Source organism: Fukomys damarensis, unplaced genomic scaffold (genome assembly GCF_012274545.1).
Source record: "Fukomys damarensis isolate Sample0158 unplaced genomic scaffold, DMR_v1.0_HiC HiC_scaffold_35, whole genome shotgun sequence".
In the NCBI taxonomy this organism is placed as follows: Eukaryota; Metazoa; Chordata; class Mammalia; order Rodentia; family Bathyergidae; genus Fukomys; species Fukomys damarensis.
Genome location: NW_022900947.1, coordinates 52,438,578 through 52,457,394, shown reverse-complemented (window position 1 = coordinate 52,457,394; position 18,817 = coordinate 52,438,578). Strand labels below are relative to the sequence as shown.

The window sequence follows — 18,817 nt, the reverse complement described above, 5'->3', positions numbered from 1 at the left end:
AAAATTAAAACATGTATTATTTATAAAGTTTTTTATTGTACTTAGTTTTTTTCTTTTGTCTTGTTTAGTGTATGATATTTTTCCTTCCAGCACAGAGAACTTTAACATTTCTTACATATTAATAACTTAATCTGATTTTTTTATCTTGACTTTATTTCTAATACGCTTTGTTTTTTTGAGACAGGGTCTCACTATGTAGTTGAGACTGACCTGGAACTCACTATGTAGCCCAGGCTGGTCTCGAATTCACAGTGATCCTCCTGCCTCAGCCTCCTGAGTGCTGGGGTTACAGGTGTGTGCCACCACACCCAGCTTGACTTTATTTTTGAAAGATAGTTTCACTTGATACTAGGTTTATGCCTTGTTTTGCATTAGGAGTTTGTACAGTTTCATTGCCTTCAGTCCTCTGTCATTTTGACAAGATATCCACTGTAAATCATGACATCCCTTCTATGTGATGAGTCATTTTTGTCGAGCTACTATGAAGATTTTGGTCTTTAATATTGTAGTTTGGATCTGAAAAAGACCATGGGTTGAAGGCTTTGTCCTGATGAAGTAGCATTCAGAGGACAGGTCTTTGGGAGATTGTTGTGGTCTGGATAAAAAATGTCCCATGTTTTCAAAGGGAAACTCCCGGAAGGTAATTAGATCTGGGATGGAATGATGGATTACTTTGCTGATAGTTCATAGCTGAATATGCTGATAGGAAGTGGGGCCTGGTTAAAGGAAGAAGGTCACTATAGGTGTAACGTGGAAGAGTGTATCCTACACCACTGCCAGCTAACTAAGGGTGTGCATGTTGTTTTCCTTTTAAGACAAAAGTTAATGTATGTTATTTTTTAAAAACTAAATCCTCAATATCCAAGTTTAATTGCAGTGTTGACGCTTTGCAATAAGTAAGTGGGTTTTGGATTGTAGCTTGTAACATTTGTCTCTGAAAGGTTGCCATCACTGTCAGAATACCACGCCCTTCCTCTATCTCTGTCTCTCTTGTTATCCTCTCTCTCCTTCCCTCTTCCATCTCCCACTTCTCCCCCACTCCTTCTCCTCCCTCTCGGCCTTCTGGCCAACATGAGATGAGCAATTTTGTTCCACCATGTGCTGCTGCCGTGAAGGTCTGCTTTGTAAGCCCAGAAGCAGTGGAGCCATGGAACCATGGATGGCAAGCTCTGAAATTTAGCCAAAGTAAGTATTTCTTCCTTGAATTTAATTCTCTTGCCTATTTTGTGACATTTATTTGACCATATTTCTAGGTACCATATTGATCCTATTAGGTATTTGGTGAAATGCTAACCTCCAGTATGCTAAATTTTTGTTACCACTACTGCATTCAAGATATGGAACTGCCAGGGATGTAGCTCAGTGGAACTGCGCCTGCCTGGGAAACGCAAGGTCCTGAGTTTGATCTCCAGTACCGGGGGAAAAAAAGATATGGAACTATCTCATCATTGTTAAATTGTTCATGCTACCTCTTGTTTTTTTTTTTTTTTTAATTTAATTTATTGGTACATTCTAGGTAGACAGTACAGCTACATTCATTACTGGGATCTTGTACATTTACGTACCAGGTCTTGGTTCTCATTTTTTCCCTTTGTCCCCACCCTCCCTTCACCCTCCCCTCTCCCCCTTCAAACACTTTAATTTCATTTTTACATTTTCTCATATTTTTTTCCTTTTCCCTTATTCCCCCTTCCCTATCCTTCTCACTGTCCATACACCTTTGGTCCTTTTCTTCCTATTTGCTAATTGTCCCATTAGGATCTTGAGTACTATTTTAGTTTTTCACACCATATGCTACCTCTTTGTTGCTATACCTACTTTCCTTATACTCATCATTCTTAACCTCTACTAATTTGTTTTCCATATTTGTAGTACAAGTTAGACATTGTTATGTCAGTAGAATCACTTATATGGACTTTGGTTTTTCTCACTTGTAATGTCATTTAGATCTTTTCAAGTCATTGTGTACATCAGTAGTTCATTTCTTTTTGTTCCGGGGTAGTATTCTCTCCTATGAATGTACCACAAATAAAGATGACATAAATGTTGCATACTATTGGGTTGGAGGCATAGCTCAGTAATAGTGCTTGTCTGGCATACAGTGACCTGCTGAGTTAGATCAGTAATACAAAACAAAATAAAAAAAATATTTACAGGGTTTTGTATAAGTGTAAGTTTTATGTGTCTTCGACAAATGCTTATATGGTAAGTATGTTTAGCTTACTTTCATAAACCACTAAACTTTGCCAGAGTGATTATACCATTTTGCATTCTCAGGAACAATTTATGAGATACAATAAGTCCCAACTTATTATTTTCACAGATATGAGTGGATTTCATATTAGGAACATTCATAGATGCAAAAAAAAAAAAATCAGGAAGTAGCTCACATGTCTAACTTATCATTTTAAGGTAATCATACAAGTAAAAATAGTTTATTTACAATCATACTGTATCACCATTTTAGGGTAAACTAAAAGTAAAAACAGTTTATTTGGAGTACTTGTGTGTGTCTGGTTGTTTATGCTTTACATTGTGTGGATGTGTCAAATGTGTATAAGACTCACCTTGTCAGACTTATAAACGTTCTTTCAGAACAGAATCCTAAGTTGGAGCTTAAATGTATTTGGTTTCCTTGATTCCTACTAGAATTTAGTAGTCACTTATGAAAAAGCTGTATTAGTAAGTAGTGGCACCTCATCTTGATCTTAGTTTGCATTTTTAGTGACTAACAATGTTGAACATCTTTTCATAAATCCATTTGCAACAAATATATCTTTTCAATAAAATGTCTCCTTGTGTCTTATAACAAGGCCTTTTGAAGAATATGGTTTTTCATTTTGATGGAGTGTAGTTTATTGTTTTTCTTTTATACATCATCCTTTTAGTGTTGTGCAAATTCTACCTCAATCTCCAGGTCCGAAAGGTTGTCCCCTCTGTCATCTGCTGAAATTCTTTAGCGGTGCATTCTATATTTTAAGTTTTGAGTTTTGAGTTAATTTTGTAGAGGGCGAGAAGTTTGGGTCAAAATTTATTTTTTGGCTAAGAATATCTGATTATTCCACCACCATTTATTGGGAGGGTAATCTCCCATTGAATTGCTGTTGCACTTTTATGAAAAAATTAGCATGCACACTATGTTGTTCTGTTTCTGGGTTCTGAGTTGGTTGGCCCATGTGTCTATGTCTACCAGTGTCGCCCAGTCTTGATTAGTATATGCATTTAACCACTTAGCAGTTTATCCCAGCATCACTTGGCCGGTGCATTTGTTTACATATTACCCAAGCATCATTCACCATTGTCATTTCAACCACTCAATTCTTACAGTGAATAAATTTGATAAAATTGTCATTTTATGTTTCCTATTATAAAAATGTAAAAATATGCAATTTTTTTTTTTGTTTTGTTTCTGTTTTTTTTGAGACAGGGTCTCATTATGTAGTTAAGACTGACCTGGAACTCACAATGTAGCCCAGGCTGGTCTCGAACTCACAGCGATCCTCCTGTCTCAGCCTCCTGAGTGCTGGGATTAAAGACGTGTGCCACCATGCCCGGCTAAAAATATGCAATTTTTGGTCATCCCATATTTAAATAATTGGACTGATCAGTGGTTGATAAATCTGGAAATTAGGTATAGTGATTCCTCCATTTTGCTTTTTTTTTTTTTTTTTTAACATGTCTAACTTATCATTTTAAGGTAATCATACAAGTAAAAATAGTTTATTTACAATCATACTGTATCACCATTTTAGGGTAAACTAAAAGTAAAAACAGTTTATTTGGAGTACTTGTGTGTGTCTGGTTGTTTATGCTTTACATTGTGTGGATGTGTCAAATGTGTATAAGACTCACCTTGTCAGACTTATAAACGTTCTTTCAGAACAGAATCCTAAGTTGGAGCTTAAATGTATTTGGTTTCCTTGATTCCTACTAGAATTTAGTAGTCACTTATGAAAAAGCTGTATTAGTAAGTAGTGGCACCTCATCTTGATCTTAGTTTGCATTTTTAGTGACTAACAATGTTGAACATCTTTTCATAAATCCATTTGCAACAAATATATCTTTTCAATAAAATGTCTCCTTGTGTCTTATAACAAGGCCTTTTGAAGAATATGGTTTTTCATTTTGATGGAGTGTAGTTTATTGTTTTTCTTTTATACATCATCCTTTTAGTGTTGTGCAAATTCTACCTCAATCTCCAGGTCCGAAAGGTTGTCCCCTCTGTCATCTGCTGAAATTCTTTAGCGGTGCATTCTATATTTTAAGTTTTGAGTTTTGAGTTAATTTTGTAGAGGGCGAGAAGTTTGGGTCAAAATTTATTTTTTGGCTAAGAATATCTGATTATTCCACCACCATTTATTGGGAGGGTAATCTCCCATTGAATTGCTGTTGCACTTTTATGAAAAAATTAGCATGCACACTATGTTGTTCTGTTTCTGGGTTCTGAGTTGGTTGGCCCATGTGTCTATGTCTACCAGTGTCGCCCAGTCTTGATTAGTATATGCATTTAACCACTTAGCAGTTTATCCCAGCATCACTTGGCCGGTGCATTTGTTTACATATTACCCAAGCATCATTCACCATTGTCATTTCAACCACTCAATTCTTACAGTGAATAAATTTGATAAAATTGTCATTTTATGTTTCCTATTATAAAAATGTAAAAATATGCAATTTTTTTTTTTGTTTTGTTTCTGTTTTTTTTGAGACAGGGTCTCATTATGTAGTTAAGACTGACCTGGAACTCACAATGTAGCCCAGGCTGGTCTCGAACTCACAGCGATCCTCCTGTCTCAGCCTCCTGAGTGCTGGGATTAAAGACGTGTGCCACCATGCCCGGCTAAAAATATGCAATTTTTGGTCATCCCATATTTAAATAATTGGACTGATCAGTGGTTGATAAATCTGGAAATTAGGTATAGTGATTCCTCCATTTTGCTTTTTTTTTTTTTTTTTTCAGAATTACTTTAGATATTCTGGTTCCTTTGCCTTTCATAAAAACTTAGAATAGTATTTTCTATATTTCAAACACTTTCTGCGATTTTTAACTAGGTAAAACCTATCACTGGGAAAAAGTGACATCTTTTCCGTCTTGCAATCTAACAATTCATGAATATCTCTTGAGCTATTTAGATCTTTGATTTCTTTCATCACCTTTATGTATTTTCCATATACAAGTTATGTATGTTTTTGTTAGATTTATGTTTAAGTATTTTATATTTTGAGCTATTTTTTACCATATTGTGTGTTCTTTAATTTTCTTGATATTTTACATAAAAATGTTTCTTGTCTCTGATAACAGTATATTTTTACCTGTTCTTAGGTAAAATTTCCATGATAAGCCATAATTAAAATAGCTTCAGGAATTTCTGAGATTGTAAATTGAAGCTTTTGAGTAACCAGAAAAATAGTAGTCTAAAAAGGCTTATTAAAGAGAGAAACTTTATTACAAGGACAGAGAAAGCAATCTTTTTCTCTGAAAGGCCAGGTGGCAAATATTTTAGTCTCTTTGGAACATGTGTAGTCTCATGCTTTTTTTCCCTCTTCTTCCAAATAGACATTAATTATTGAGGGGAGTGCAGACTGGTGCAACCACTATGGAAATCAATATGGAGATACCTCAGAGAACTAGGATTAGAGGTCCCATTTGACCCAGCCATCCCTTTTTCCAAAAGAATTAAAAGAATCATATCACAGTGATATATGCGCACCAACATTTATAGTGGCACAGTTTGTAATAGCTAAAATTTGGAAACAGCCCATTTGCCCATCAGTTGGAGACTGGATAAAGAAGATGTGGTTTTTCTATAAAATGGAATATTACTCAGCCATAAAGAAAGAAACTAGAGTCATGCATAGGAAAATGGATGCATATTGAGGCCATACTCTTAAGTGAGATAAATAGGACACACATGTAAATACCAAATAATTTCTCTGGTGTGAAAAACTTTAATGGTACATAAGATCCTAGTGAGATAATTGACCATGTGAAATAGGAAGAAAAGGGCTAAAGCTGTAGGGGATGTGGGAAGGGTAGGGCAAAAGAAATTAGGGAAAAGAAAAAGAAAGTGAAAAAATGGAAATAAAGTATTTGTAAATAGGAAAGGGAGGAGGGGGTGAAAGGAGTGCAGGGACAAGGGGAAAAAATGAGAACCAAGACCTATCATGTAAAGGTACAAGATCCCAATGATGAATGTAACTGTACTGTATACTGAAAAAGTACCAATAAATTCAATGAGAAAAAAAAATAGACATTAAATCAGGTTTAGATTAAAAGAGAAATCGAGTAGAAAGTCTAGAGTCCCCAAATGTTGCCTGCCTACTCATGCACAGCTTCTTCCACTGCCAGCACCCTGCACCTGAGTGGTACATCTGGTACAGTCGATGAGTTGGCATTGGTGTACTACTAACACAGTCCATAGTTGACACCTTTTCTCCTATGAGGCTGGCCTGGGAGCGGGTTGCTTCCTCATTATTACAGAAGGCACTGGAATCCCAGTTTGCTGAGCATTGAGTAGTTATTGTCTACTCTTTGGCTTGCTTAGCTGCCACATCACTGATTATTGACTAGGGAAAGCAGGCTGCTTGGGATCTTAAAAGAAGAAAGATATCTTTACCTGTTGCCGTGTCTGGTACCTGGAACTTTGAAGTAAGCTTCTGTAGTACAAAGTTTGGGGTAAATGAGATGAAAAAACCCATAGAACTCACTGCTGTCACCTTACCACAGTGATCTTTACTTAATAATCTTAGTAATCTTTATTTACTTAATCTCTTTATTTTACTTAATAATGATCCCAAGCACAGAAGTAGTGATGCTGGCAATTTGACAATGCCAAAGAAAAGCATGAAGTATTTCCTTTACCTGGAAAGGTGAAACTTCTCAATAAGGAAAGAATACAGGGTTTAGTACTGTGTTTCCACGTATCCACTGACGGTCACAGATTATCCACCCTTGAGTAAGGAGGGACTACTGTACTACATAATACTTGCATCACTGGTATAAGCAAATCACTCCTGATTTTCTTTAACATCATTGTCTTATTTTTCTGGCATTCAAAGTAAGTTTTATTTATACCTCATATATGCAAAAATCTTTAATAAAATAATGTAAAAGAGGGAGACCATAATGCTGTAAGCACTAGTTTCTGTAAATTGGAGTTACAGTGAATCAAGACTGAGAACAGTACTCTATAAAAAGTACAAATTTCTTGATTTTCACTTTCAGATCTTTTCTGTTTACATTTCATAGTCTATAGAGGATATTATTACCCAGTGCTACCTTTTACTTGAGTGTACTGATGTTGCTTTTCTTTATGTTAAGTATGTTAACTGAGTCTTTAGATATCATGGATGTGTGTAAATAAGCTGTCTCCCCTGAATATTAAATTTAGTTGAATCTTGTCGTGTTTCTTTAACTTAAAGTTGCTGTTTAAAAAAAAAAAATCTTATATGCTGTTGTCTTTAAAAGAAAGTCACTGTTCAGCCCACATGTGAATGTGGGGAATTATTTTCTTCCTCCTTGGAGATGAAACATCTGTATAAATTATTTGAAATTATACATGGGATATTTGTCCTTTCTCCTGTATTCAGTCATTTATATTACTATGGACTCATGGACACTTTTTAATAATTTGAGTTATGAGCCAGTACTGCTTTATATTGTGGTTCACATTGTTCCAGCTTTGGCTATTAGGAGCTCCTTGAATGTCCTCTGTCTCTTTGCCATATAGTCATCATTGTGAAGTGGTATTATTATTATTATTATTATTTTATTATTTTTGAGAACTTCCTTTCTTGTTGGTACTTCCAAATACTTTAGGCTCATCTTAAATATTTTTTTGTTCCAGTTCTGGAATCAACTATTTCTCCTAGAAGTCCTGATTCCTCATAGAGAACAGTTTTATATGACAAAATTGGAACACTAGTTGTGCTCCTTGTTACCAGATATTTTTGCTTTGAAGTCCTTTAGTTTACAGAGCAAGGTAATAAATGTGTATATAATAATCTGTTTACGTATATTTGTAACATTTTCATTTGTATTAGTATCCCCCCAAAATCTGTTGTCGTATGGATCATTCTGTCCCTTCCCCTTTGTTGTCTAAATTCTCATTCCTAAATTTAGAAACAATTTATTTGTTCAATTCCAGTATACATACAGAGCCGTTTTAGAGTCACCCTGCACCCCATAGGAAACTTTAGCATTGCAAGGCTTACTTTATCTGCCTTTAGAGTTAAAGACTGTTCATTTCCAAAGTTACTTAGGGTAATGCCCTTCCCCATTCTCCTCTTTAGTGAAATTTTTTCACATATTAGATTTTTTTGTCACCTTTTACATTCACTGTTTATCCACCTATTGAACATTTTGGTTGCTTCCAATTTTTGACAGTTATGAATGAAGTTGCTATAAAAACTTGTTTACGCTTTGTTCTGTGAACATAAATTTTTCATACAGTTGGACAAATACCTAAAGTTACAATTTCTGGATTATATGATAGGGACATGTTTATATTCTGCCAAATACTTTTATAAAATCATGCCATAGACAAATTTGCAATGAAAAAAATGCAAATTTTTCTGTTTTCCTTTTTATCTTTGCAGCTTACTGTTGAATTTACTATTGGTATTCCTCTTTGACTCGAAACATGTAATTACATATGTGATTACATTGTGCCTATTTGAGTAATTCAGAATAATCTCTCCATGTCAATTTCACTACTTCATATCTGCAAAAGTATTTTTGCCACTTAAGGCAACATATTCTCAGGTTCTGAACATCTTTGGGATTGAGAATATTAGTTTGTCTACTACAGAAACCTCAAACTGGCTTAAGAAAAAGGCGAGAAAATGAGACATAAGAGTACCTCATAAGAACCATAGGCAGGATTGCTACTGAACTTTCTAAAGGGCTGAAACCTGCATCTAGAAAAATATGAGGTACTGAGCACCTTTCTTTGGCAGTAGCATGGTATGTGTGTGTCTGTGCTAAACCACTTCATGTAACTTCCAGTTCAAATTTGGACAAATTCTGATTTCCAATTTTATTCTACTAGATGACAAAATCTGACTGGCTTGTTTTGGATTAGTTGTTGGCATCCATGCAATCAGCTAATCATAGCTGAAGGGCATGCATATGTGTGTGTAGACTAGAGAATGTGTTGGACAAGCAAGCATTCTGAATTTGTTATTTCACTAAAATTACATTTACTTTATATGAATATACATTTATAATTAAAGTACCAATGTAAGTGTGCATTTCTTATTTTTCAAATAAAATACCCACGAAGAATTATAGTGAAATGGTTAAGATCTAGGTTCTGAAGCTATATTACTTTAACCTCTGTTCTACAACTGAGTAGCTATGGATTCTGGGGAAGCTAACATTTGTTCCTTAGTTGTGCCAGTATATTAAATGAAGATAACGACTTTGCATATTTATAGTATTGTTATGGGTTTTAAATAAAAACTATATAATGAGGTTTGTATGAGTTAATATTTTGAGATATAGCGAGATTTATATGAGTATTTATATTTTGCAGTCATTTAGAAAATCTGGGAGATATAAGAATAGATATTTTTTCCAAGTTAAAAATACTTCAAATTAAGCTGGGTGTGGTGGCACATGCCTGTAATGCCCCCATTTGGGAGGCTGAAGCAGGAGGATCACTGTGTTTGAAACCACCCTGGGGGCTACATAGTGAGTTCCAGGTCAGTCTCAAATACATAGACCCTGCCTCAAAAAAAAAAGCAAACTTCAAACTAGTATGTATTTTCTGTTGCCAAGATAATGCTGTGTAACAACTATAGAACTTCTGTGGCATTTTAAGTGTTGAAGTAGGCTATTTTGGTCTTGGCTTGAGTAATATTGAGCAGTCAATCATTGCTGGTTGACTATGTGACTTTTAATCTTGGTTGTATTCACTCATGCTAGGGATTCAGATAACCTTTAATCTGATCTAAAATGGCTCTGGCTAGATGACTGGGGTAATTTGGCTATCCCGTATATCCTTAATGTTTGAGCAGGCTAGCTAGCTAGACCAGCAATGTTCATTTTGTGTTGGCAGAAGGAAAGAAAAAGCAACCCCATTTTCCAGGTCTATAGATCCCTGTAAAATGATTAACCATTTTAAAGAAAAAGATATCCTCCATTTCTGGTAAGACCCAATTGGGAATCACATGGTAAAGGGTAGGGAAAAAGGAGAAGTAGATAGAACCACATTGGCAATTTATTATATGGTATTTAAAATTTTGTTGAGTGCTAGGATTACAGGCGTGCACCACCACGTCGGGCTAGGTGGTCTTTTTTTTTTTTTTTTTTTTTTTTTTTTTTTTTTTTTTTTTTTTTTTTATTTTTTTTTTTTTTTTTTTTTTTTAATTTTTTTTTGTATATTCTTGACATTAGTCCTCTATTTGAGGAGTGTCTGGCAAAAATTTTGTCACCATTCTGTAGGTTGTTTCTTCATTCTAACTAATTCATTCTTTTGCTATACCGAAGCTTTTCAGACTGATATAATCCTGTTGTGGCTGGAGTACCAAAAGGAACGTTAAGAGACTCAGAAGTTGGGTAATAAACTTCATTGTTAGTAGTAAGGCCAAACCCTGGAAACAAGTCTTTGTTGTCTGACCCTGAGCTCAGATCTGAACAAGCTTTTATACTGTTACAAGTGAAGTGGGGATTATCTGGCAAAGCTTTACAATGGGGTTTTTCATTTTGGCAGTTGGCTTTTGATAATCAGCCTCAGCAAAGTCCTAAGATATCTTACTGCTACAGGGAAAGCATTGCAGTTTGGAAAGTACATATCATCTTAAACATAGCATGCCTTAACATTTCATGAGAATATTGTGTCTTAGCTTATGAATCACAGTTTTAGCTTTATGAACTATAATTTTTCTGCAACATTCTCCCTCTTTTTGTATCAGGATGATTCTTCCTCCAAATGAACACAATGCGCTTGATGTGCTATCATTTGATAAGTTTGTATCGATTGCTTCCTTTCAGTAGTACATTTGGTCATCCGGTTAAAGAGACATGGGCCAATTGTGATCAGAAGGAGAACCATGAGTGGTCCAAGAAAGGCAGTGACCTATGGTTTCCAATTGGACACTGACCAGTCCCACCAGGAGCTTGATTCCTGGATTCCATATTTAACCTACTTTCTCTTGCGTCATTCTCTTAATCAGCTCATCGATTCCCTAACTATCCCAGACCTGTTTGTATAATAACAACATTCTTCTCGGAGGTATAGGACAGGTTCCCATATTTAGCAGTAAGCAAATCAAGTGCTCATCTGTTTTGCAGAACCACCTTGGCTAGGGAGTCTGTTTGTCCTTGTAAGGTGAGAAGTGATTCACGAACCTCATCTAATCCCTTTTGGATGTGTTGTCCCAGTGAGAGGTACTGCTGTTGTCTGCTTAAGGTTAAACTGCCTGCTGTAGTCAGTCTGGCTAGAATTGGAGGAAGATTGGGGCTCTCCTTCGTCAGTATGTACTTATTGGGGAGCCAATTTGTATTAGGATCTGTCTTACTGCATGGGGGAATATACATTTAAATTTGGGATTAGATTAAACAAGCCACAGATTCCCTGGGTGTGGGGGGATATAATGTGATACAGTCCATCCTGACAGAGAAGAGGGTCCCCTTAGGAGCACTTTTGTTATTCCTAAGGCCTGGTATACTGGTTGGCTCCAAGGGGCACAGATCTAGCAGTCTGAGGCTAGATCAGGATCTGCCTGTAGGAAGAGCCTATGGGTAGTATTGATAGTTTGTACCATATCAATACCAGTGTAATTGGCTTTTCCAGATCCTATGTTCTTGGTCTCTTTCAGGGCAGGACTGTCTCCTACAGTGGGCTTAGCTATAGCCCAGACCTTCGTCTGTAATGTCCAATGAATAGAATATCCCCAGTTGCCATAAAAAATCCTAATGGTTATAGCTTGTCCATGTATCGATTTGCTATCCCAAGGATCAGTGATAATATATCTAATAGAATTACAATTCCCTTGGATACATGAGGAGCAGTTCATGGAATCTCCTCTGTAACATGGGTTTTTCCCACAGAACCCAGGGACTCTGTTATGCCCTTTGCCATCACAACAGAGTCCCATTATTCTTGTATGTCCAGGGGGCAGGACAAAGATGGGAGTGCTTTTACTGTAAATATTCTTTTCCCAGCTGTATCCTCCACAATCAGTAACTCCTGGCCATCCACTATGTTCCATGAGACAAGCATCAAATGTGATGGTCAAGGGTTGTCCCTCAGGCTCCCATTTTGTAGCCTTAGTTGGGGTGAGCTGCCTGCCATGGCAAGTTCAAAGGTCCAGTGGTCATGACCTGCAGAGTAGGAGAGAAGAACATCAAAGGTTAGAACTACTGGAATGGCTGTATGTTCCACATCCTCAAGCTTCAGCAGTGTGTTGACTTGTCAGCATCCAGAGTGACAGGAGCAGGGCTATGGGTGTGTGGTCTCTTTAGTATCACTTTCAGAGGCTTAGTCGGGTCCGCCTACTAGGTCCACTCAGAGTTTGGGTGAGCCTTTTCCACTCAAGAGTGGTGAATCCAGGGCTGGATTTCAGCTACCTTCACTGCTGTAGGAGTAGTCTTAACAATGCATAGGGAGCTAATGACTCCTTTTTCCATCCTTGACATAGACCAATTGTCCTGGCTCTATATTGTGTGCTGGGTGTCTGTTGGTATGTCAGCCCTTTCTCTGTAATATTTATGTAGCCGATTAGAAACTTGTCCTAGTGCCTCAAGCTGTTGTCTGAAGAAGAGATTTCCTGAGTATTTCCTTTTTAAATAAGGGTGGAGGTCTCCCAAATAGTATCTCAAATGGGGAGAATTTCCCTTTGCTGGGTAGGTTTCTGATTTCATTAGAACAAACAGCAAGAAATCCACCCAGGAGCCAGCATTTTCTAAGCAATACTTGGTTGAGACTAATTTTATCGTTCTATTTATTCTTTCTACATTTCCTGAACTCTGAGGCCAGTAAGCTGTATACAGCTTCCAGTTAATTTTTAATAGCTTACTTAACTTCTGGATCACCTCAGCTACAAATGCAGGGCCATTATCACCTCCTATGGTAATTGGGAGCCCATATCTTGGAATTACTTCTCTTAGGAGTATTCTACAGACTTCTTGGGCTTTTTCTGTTTTTGTAGGGAAGGCCTCCATCCATCCTGAATAATTATAGGCTAGAACTAGTAAATATTTATATGCCCAACAGGGTTTGAGTTCTGTGAAATCTACTGGAAGGTCTTTAAAGGGGGATTTTCCATAATAGTAAATTCCTACAGTTTGTGAGGCATTTTGTCATGGCTCAGCCCTTGCGCACTAGTGCACCTCTGACAAATTGTGGCCCAGAGAGTTGAAAGTCGAGGTATATAATAGTATCTTTGCAGGAGTTCAGTCAGTGCCATCTCCTCCATGTGTCAAGTCCTGCTGTTGTTTGACCCGGGTGTAGGCCTTGCCTTTTGGTAGAACACCGGTGGCCTGTCAGGGAGGATCCAGGAGCAGCGGAGCACTGTTCTCCCTGCAGGGTCTTCTGTCTCGGGCCCACTTGCTCTCTTTTTCTGAATACCTCAGGAACTCATCCGGTGCCTTGTGGGAGTTCGCAGGTTGCCAATTAACTTTTGACTCGGCTGCCTCCTTCGGCTGCCTCCTTAGCAGCTGTGTCTGCCTTGTCATCTCCGAGGGTGACGCTGTCCTTTATTTTCTGGTGGCCTTTGCAGTGTATTACTGCCACCTTCTGTGGGTCCCACATTGCTTCTAGGAGTTGGAGAACCTGCTCTTCATTTTTTATCTGTTTTCCCTTGGCCATGAGTAATCCCCTTCCTTTGTATAGCATTCCACCGACAGGTACGATGTGCTTGTTTCAAGGCCCACAGTTCTGCCCTCTGTGCTGACCATCCTGGGGAAGAGGCCTGGCTAGGAGCATCTTTAGTGGTAACCATGGCATAGCCAGCCTGTCGTATCCCCTCCCTGACTGAGCTACTTTCATCCTTGAATAGTGTGTACTCAGCATCAGTCAGGGGTCATTTGTAGGTCTGGTTGGCTGAAACAGATTCCATCAACAGCAGACAGCCGTGGTCAGGTGGGCCCAACTCAGTGGGAAGATGGGTGGCAGGGTTGGAGGACTTAACACTGGAGAGTGTCAGGCGGGGATGTTCGCAGAGGAGAGCCTGATATTGGACAATGCATGTGGCTGTTGGAAAGCCAATTATTGCCACGGGTACTGAGCAGTTTGATTACCACATGAGAGGTGTATACGCTGTCAGTTCTTGGCCTAAAGTTTGCTTGTCAGCCTCCCTAGTAAGCATTACAGTGGTAGCTATGGCCCATAGACATGGGGGCCATCCTTTTGCTATGGGGTCCACATTTTTTGAGAGGTAGGCAACTGGTCTTTCCCAGGGTACGACCTTCAGTGTGAGCACTCCCAGTGCTACATGGGCTTTTTTCATCAACAAGTTGAAAGGTTTGTAAACATCGGGAATCCTGAGTGCTGATGCTCCTGTTTTAGCTTAAGGAAGGAAGAGTTCTGTTTGAGGGTCCAGGTTAAAGTTGAGAGTTCACTTTCCTTCCCTTTGAGTTTCTCATACAGAGGCTTGGTCTTCTCTGCCAGCCCAGGGATCCATATCCTATAGAAGCCAACTGCCTGAGAGATTCCCTGAGTTTCTTTTTTCTGTTAGGTTTTGGGATGGAGCAGATTACTTTTCTTTAATTGGCATTGTCACTGTTTAATGTCAAATCCTATGTATCGAACCTTACTCTGACAAATTTGAGCCTTCTCCAAGATACTTTGTATCCTGTCTCTTGGACAAATTCTCATAGGGCCTTGGTTCTTTCCCATCAGTCAGCCTTCTCTTTGACACAGAGCAGGAGATCATCTACATACTGAAGTGAGCTGCAGTTGTATTGCTGATGAGGGAAGCTTTGAAGATCAGAGGCTTATGTTTCCTCTGAACAGTGAGGAGGAATTTCTGAATCCCTGTGGTAGCCTAGTCTAGGTTAATTGTCCTTGGTGTCCCGTGCCTGGATCTTCCCATTCAAAGGGAAAGATAGATTGACTTTGAGGGGCTGTCTGCTGGCAGAAAAAGGAATCTTTCAGATCGAGGCAAGTAAACCAAGCTGCATCTGGTGGGATGAGTCTCAGTAATGTGTATGAGTTTGATACCACAGGATGAAGGGTGACTGCAGCTTGGTTGACTGTACAGAGATCTTGAACTGGTCTGTATCCCCATTGGGCTTCTTGACTGGAAGGAGAGGAGTGTTCCACAGGGAGCTGCATTCTCTCAAAAGTCCCATTTCCTTAAATCTGGTTATATATGACTGGATCCCCTGGTTTAATTTCTGATTAAATGCAAAGTGAGCTAAGACTGCTGCTATAAATAACAGAGACTTCAAATAAGGTTGACAGGCCTAGCGTTTTGAAAAGCTATAAGCCATCTAATAACCCCACTAAAGGTAGGTCAAGAAAATGCTTTTGTTTTTCTTTTCTTTCTTTCTTTTTTTTTGGGGGGGGGTACCTGGTATTGAACTCGGGTCCTTGCGCTTGCAAGGCAGGCCACTGAACCACTGAGCTAAATCCCCGGCCGAGAAAGTGCTGTTTTTACTGTGTGGTTATCAAGGCTTCCTAAAGATGTATCCTTTTCTTTCCTCCTTTTTCTGTACCCTCAGATAATTAAGATATGGGGAAAAGTAAACATATATCCTGTTTAAGTACTTAGAGGTAGCAAAAAGTATAGCTTTTATTATTATTTTTATTACTTTTTTTTTTTTGGTACTGGGGATTGAACCCAGGTCTTTGCGCTTGTGAGGCAGGTGATGGAACCACTGAGCTAAATTCCCAGCCCCAAAAGTATAGCTTTTAACAAAACACAACTTCATAATAAAAATTTTTCTTCCCCATTTCAAGTGGCTTTTCAAGGAAGTCTGCAGGTGTCCTAATATTGCATAGCCAATTTAGAAAGTATATTTTGCCCGACTGAAAGAATGGAAACTGATTTCAAGAAAGGGGACTTGTCAGGACCCTGACCTTTGATATGGTAATAGAACAGGAAGTCGGGAAGACCCTGGAGCCTGCAGGTCTCACTGAGGCTTTAGAGTAGGCCTCTGTGGCTACACTCAAACCGTCTGCCCGGTTAATCCTTCACATGGCCATCACATTTGCTTCTTTTTGCAAAGCCTTTGGAGAGGCTTCCTTGCTCCGGTTTCCACTCAGAATCCCTCCTTGCTGGTCAGCAGGCCTCTCTCATTTCGGTTACCTCCACCAGCACTTTCATCTCACCCTCACTCCCCACAGTGGGCATCCCATTCCAAAGGTGACAGGTGGCCATCGTAGAAACTTGTGCAACCACTGCCTTGGCCCCCCAGAAAGTTCTGGTAATCTTTCATTTCTGCTGTCTTCGGTCTTGATGCTCATTTATGGTTTTAAGTTAATCTTTCTGCCCTCTCCCCAAAAAGGCAGATGGGAAAGAACCAACATTCCAATTTGATGATGAAAACAGCGATTTCTGAAATTCATTCAGAGAATGAAGGAAACAGGCTGGGTCTCCTCCATGTCACCAGGATGTGGATCGAGCTCTGAGTAAAGAGGTGGAGGCTGGTAGCGCACTTCTTCCTCACCGTCAGAGGGCCGAGGGTAAGGAATGATGAGTCCACAGAGTTCTTCCTCTGACTCCACAACTGCGTAATTTGGTGGTGCTTCAGGCTGTCCTGGCAGGGTCGGTGTCAGCCAGCTGTATCCACGCTGAACTGGCTGGCGGTGCTGGAGTTTCTGCTGCCCAAACCGTTAAATGGAATTGTACCAATGACTAATGGCAGCTTGAGCATCAGCCTTTTAGCACCAGGAGTGTGAATGAATACAGCCAAGGAACAGTCCACTCTGATAGTGCAACAATCCAGGATGGAGGGAGTCGCCGGTGGAACTTTTTGAGTCTCCCTTTCCACACGTCGGTGCTACCAGAAGCAGTGATGTGGTTGTCAGGAGATGTGGGTCGATGTTGCTCTGGGAGAGCAGTGGCATACGGTGGGGGAAAGTCTGCTTTTTTTTCTTGTTCAGGTCATAGAGAATTGGTTTCTTCGACCCTTCTGAATCATTTTGCTTCAAGATCACTATTCTCCCTTTTGTCCCCATGACACAAATGCGTAGCCAGGAGGGCATTTCTCCGTGCAGTATCAGCCAGCAATCGATGTACGGAAATTGGTCGGGAAGCTCTTTCACCTGGATCCCTGACTGGCAGCCACGTATCTCACAATCTCAATGTCTAGAGTGCCCTCTGCTGGCCACCCATTGCACAGACGTGGCCATTCTAATTCGCAAATGGTTCTAAGCTTTTGGGGCTTCATTTTAACATCACAGTCACCTGAAAATCCTTTCTTAAAGTTCTTTCACAGGCATTCCAATACAGTGGGGGCGTGAGGTACCCGTCCGTCCCCGTGATCACTAGGTATTGGTGTTCGTGGCGCCCTGATTCAGGGTCGCAAGACAAACAAAGGAGGGCGACCGCGAGGGGCAGTCCTCACAAAGCCTGTCCAGTGTACTATGCACTTTTCAGACCGTCCAGACTTGGGAAACTACTTGTCGCCAGAGCCTCGGAACGAGCCCTTTCCTTTCCAGACGCGTCTGCAGATCGCTGAGCAAGCCCCTTCAAGTCCGCTGCTTCTGGGAGGATCTTAAAGCTCAAGCGCCCTTCCCTTCCTCGCGGAGCACGCACTGTCCCTTCTCAGTCACACTCTTTCACCCTCATTCAGAGGTTGAACTCTCCTCCCCGGGGTGACCCTTTCTAATTCAAATTGTTCAACGGACAGACTCAAGAGTCCTGACAAAAGAGGGGCTAGGTCTCAAGGGGTTATCAGGCCCCTTTCTTATCCAGGAGGTGGATAAAAACAGAACCAAAGGTTTCTAACTGGAGTTTGTCCCGGGGTAGCCTACCTTATCCCTCACCCTTCGTCTCTTTTCCAGGTTCGGTCCAACAGCTGGCAGGGAGGAGGGTGTCCCGAGTTTTTGAGGGGTCGAGGAAAAGTCTCCAAGGGGCGCCTCTCCTGCAATGAGTTGGGAGACTCGACTCAGTCTGGCAGGTCCTGGTTCGATGGCCAAGCGACGACGTGGCCTGAAGTTACTTTCCATTTCCGGCCAATGCACCAAATGTTGTGGCAAGCGTACCAAAAAGAAATTTAAGAGACTCAAGAGTTGGGTAAAAATACACTTTATTGCTAATAGTAAGGCCAGACCCTGGAAACAAGTCTTTGTTTTCTGACCTTGAGCTCAGAACAAAATTTTATACTGTTACAAGCGAAGTAGGGATAACCTGGCAAAACTGAAGCTTTTCATTTTGCTTTTCATTTTGCAGGTGGCTTTTGATAAGCGAAGTCCTAAGATACCTCTCGCTACAGGAAGAGCATTGTGGTTTGGAAAGTACATATCTAAACAGAGCATATCTTAGCATTTCACCATAATATTGTGTCTTATGAATTACAATTTTAGCTTTATGAATTAGTTTTCCTGTAACAATCCTGTTTGTTGATTCTTTTTTTTCCCCATTAAGTTTATTGGTACATTAAAAGCAAACAATACAGTTAAATTTATCACTGGGATCTTGTACCTTTACATGATATGTTTTGGTTCTTATTTTTTCCCCATACCCTTGCCCTCCCTTCACCCCCTTCACCCTTCCCTATTTACAAAGACTTTGTTTCCATTTTCAAAATTCCAATTTAACAAGGGAATTCTAAGGTTTTTCTGGAAGAGTAAATAAATAAAACAGGAAAATATTTCTGAGAAGGAAAAATGAGAAAGAATTAGCCCCTCGGTATTTAAAACAG

The 18,817-nt window shown here is 39.5% G+C and overlaps 1 long non-coding RNA gene across 3 annotated transcripts; it reads left to right on the top strand.

Annotated features, from left to right (window-relative positions):
* Nucleotides 1-283: 283 nt before the first annotated feature.
* On the top strand, nt 284-18,548 carry LOC104853281. Of its 3 annotated transcripts, XR_004515312.1 has the most exons (4): nt 284-1,185; nt 7,848-7,982; nt 16,457-18,189; nt 18,346-18,548. It is a non-coding gene; the product is annotated as an uncharacterized LOC104853281 (long non-coding RNA). The 3 variants fall into 3 exon arrangements; XR_004515313.1 differs by lacking the exon at nt 7,848-7,982; XR_004515310.1 differs by lacking the exons at nt 284-1,185; nt 7,848-7,982 and having other exon boundaries at nt 15,522-16,634; nt 17,958-18,189.
* The last annotated feature ends 269 nt before the right edge of the window (nt 18,549-18,817 follow it).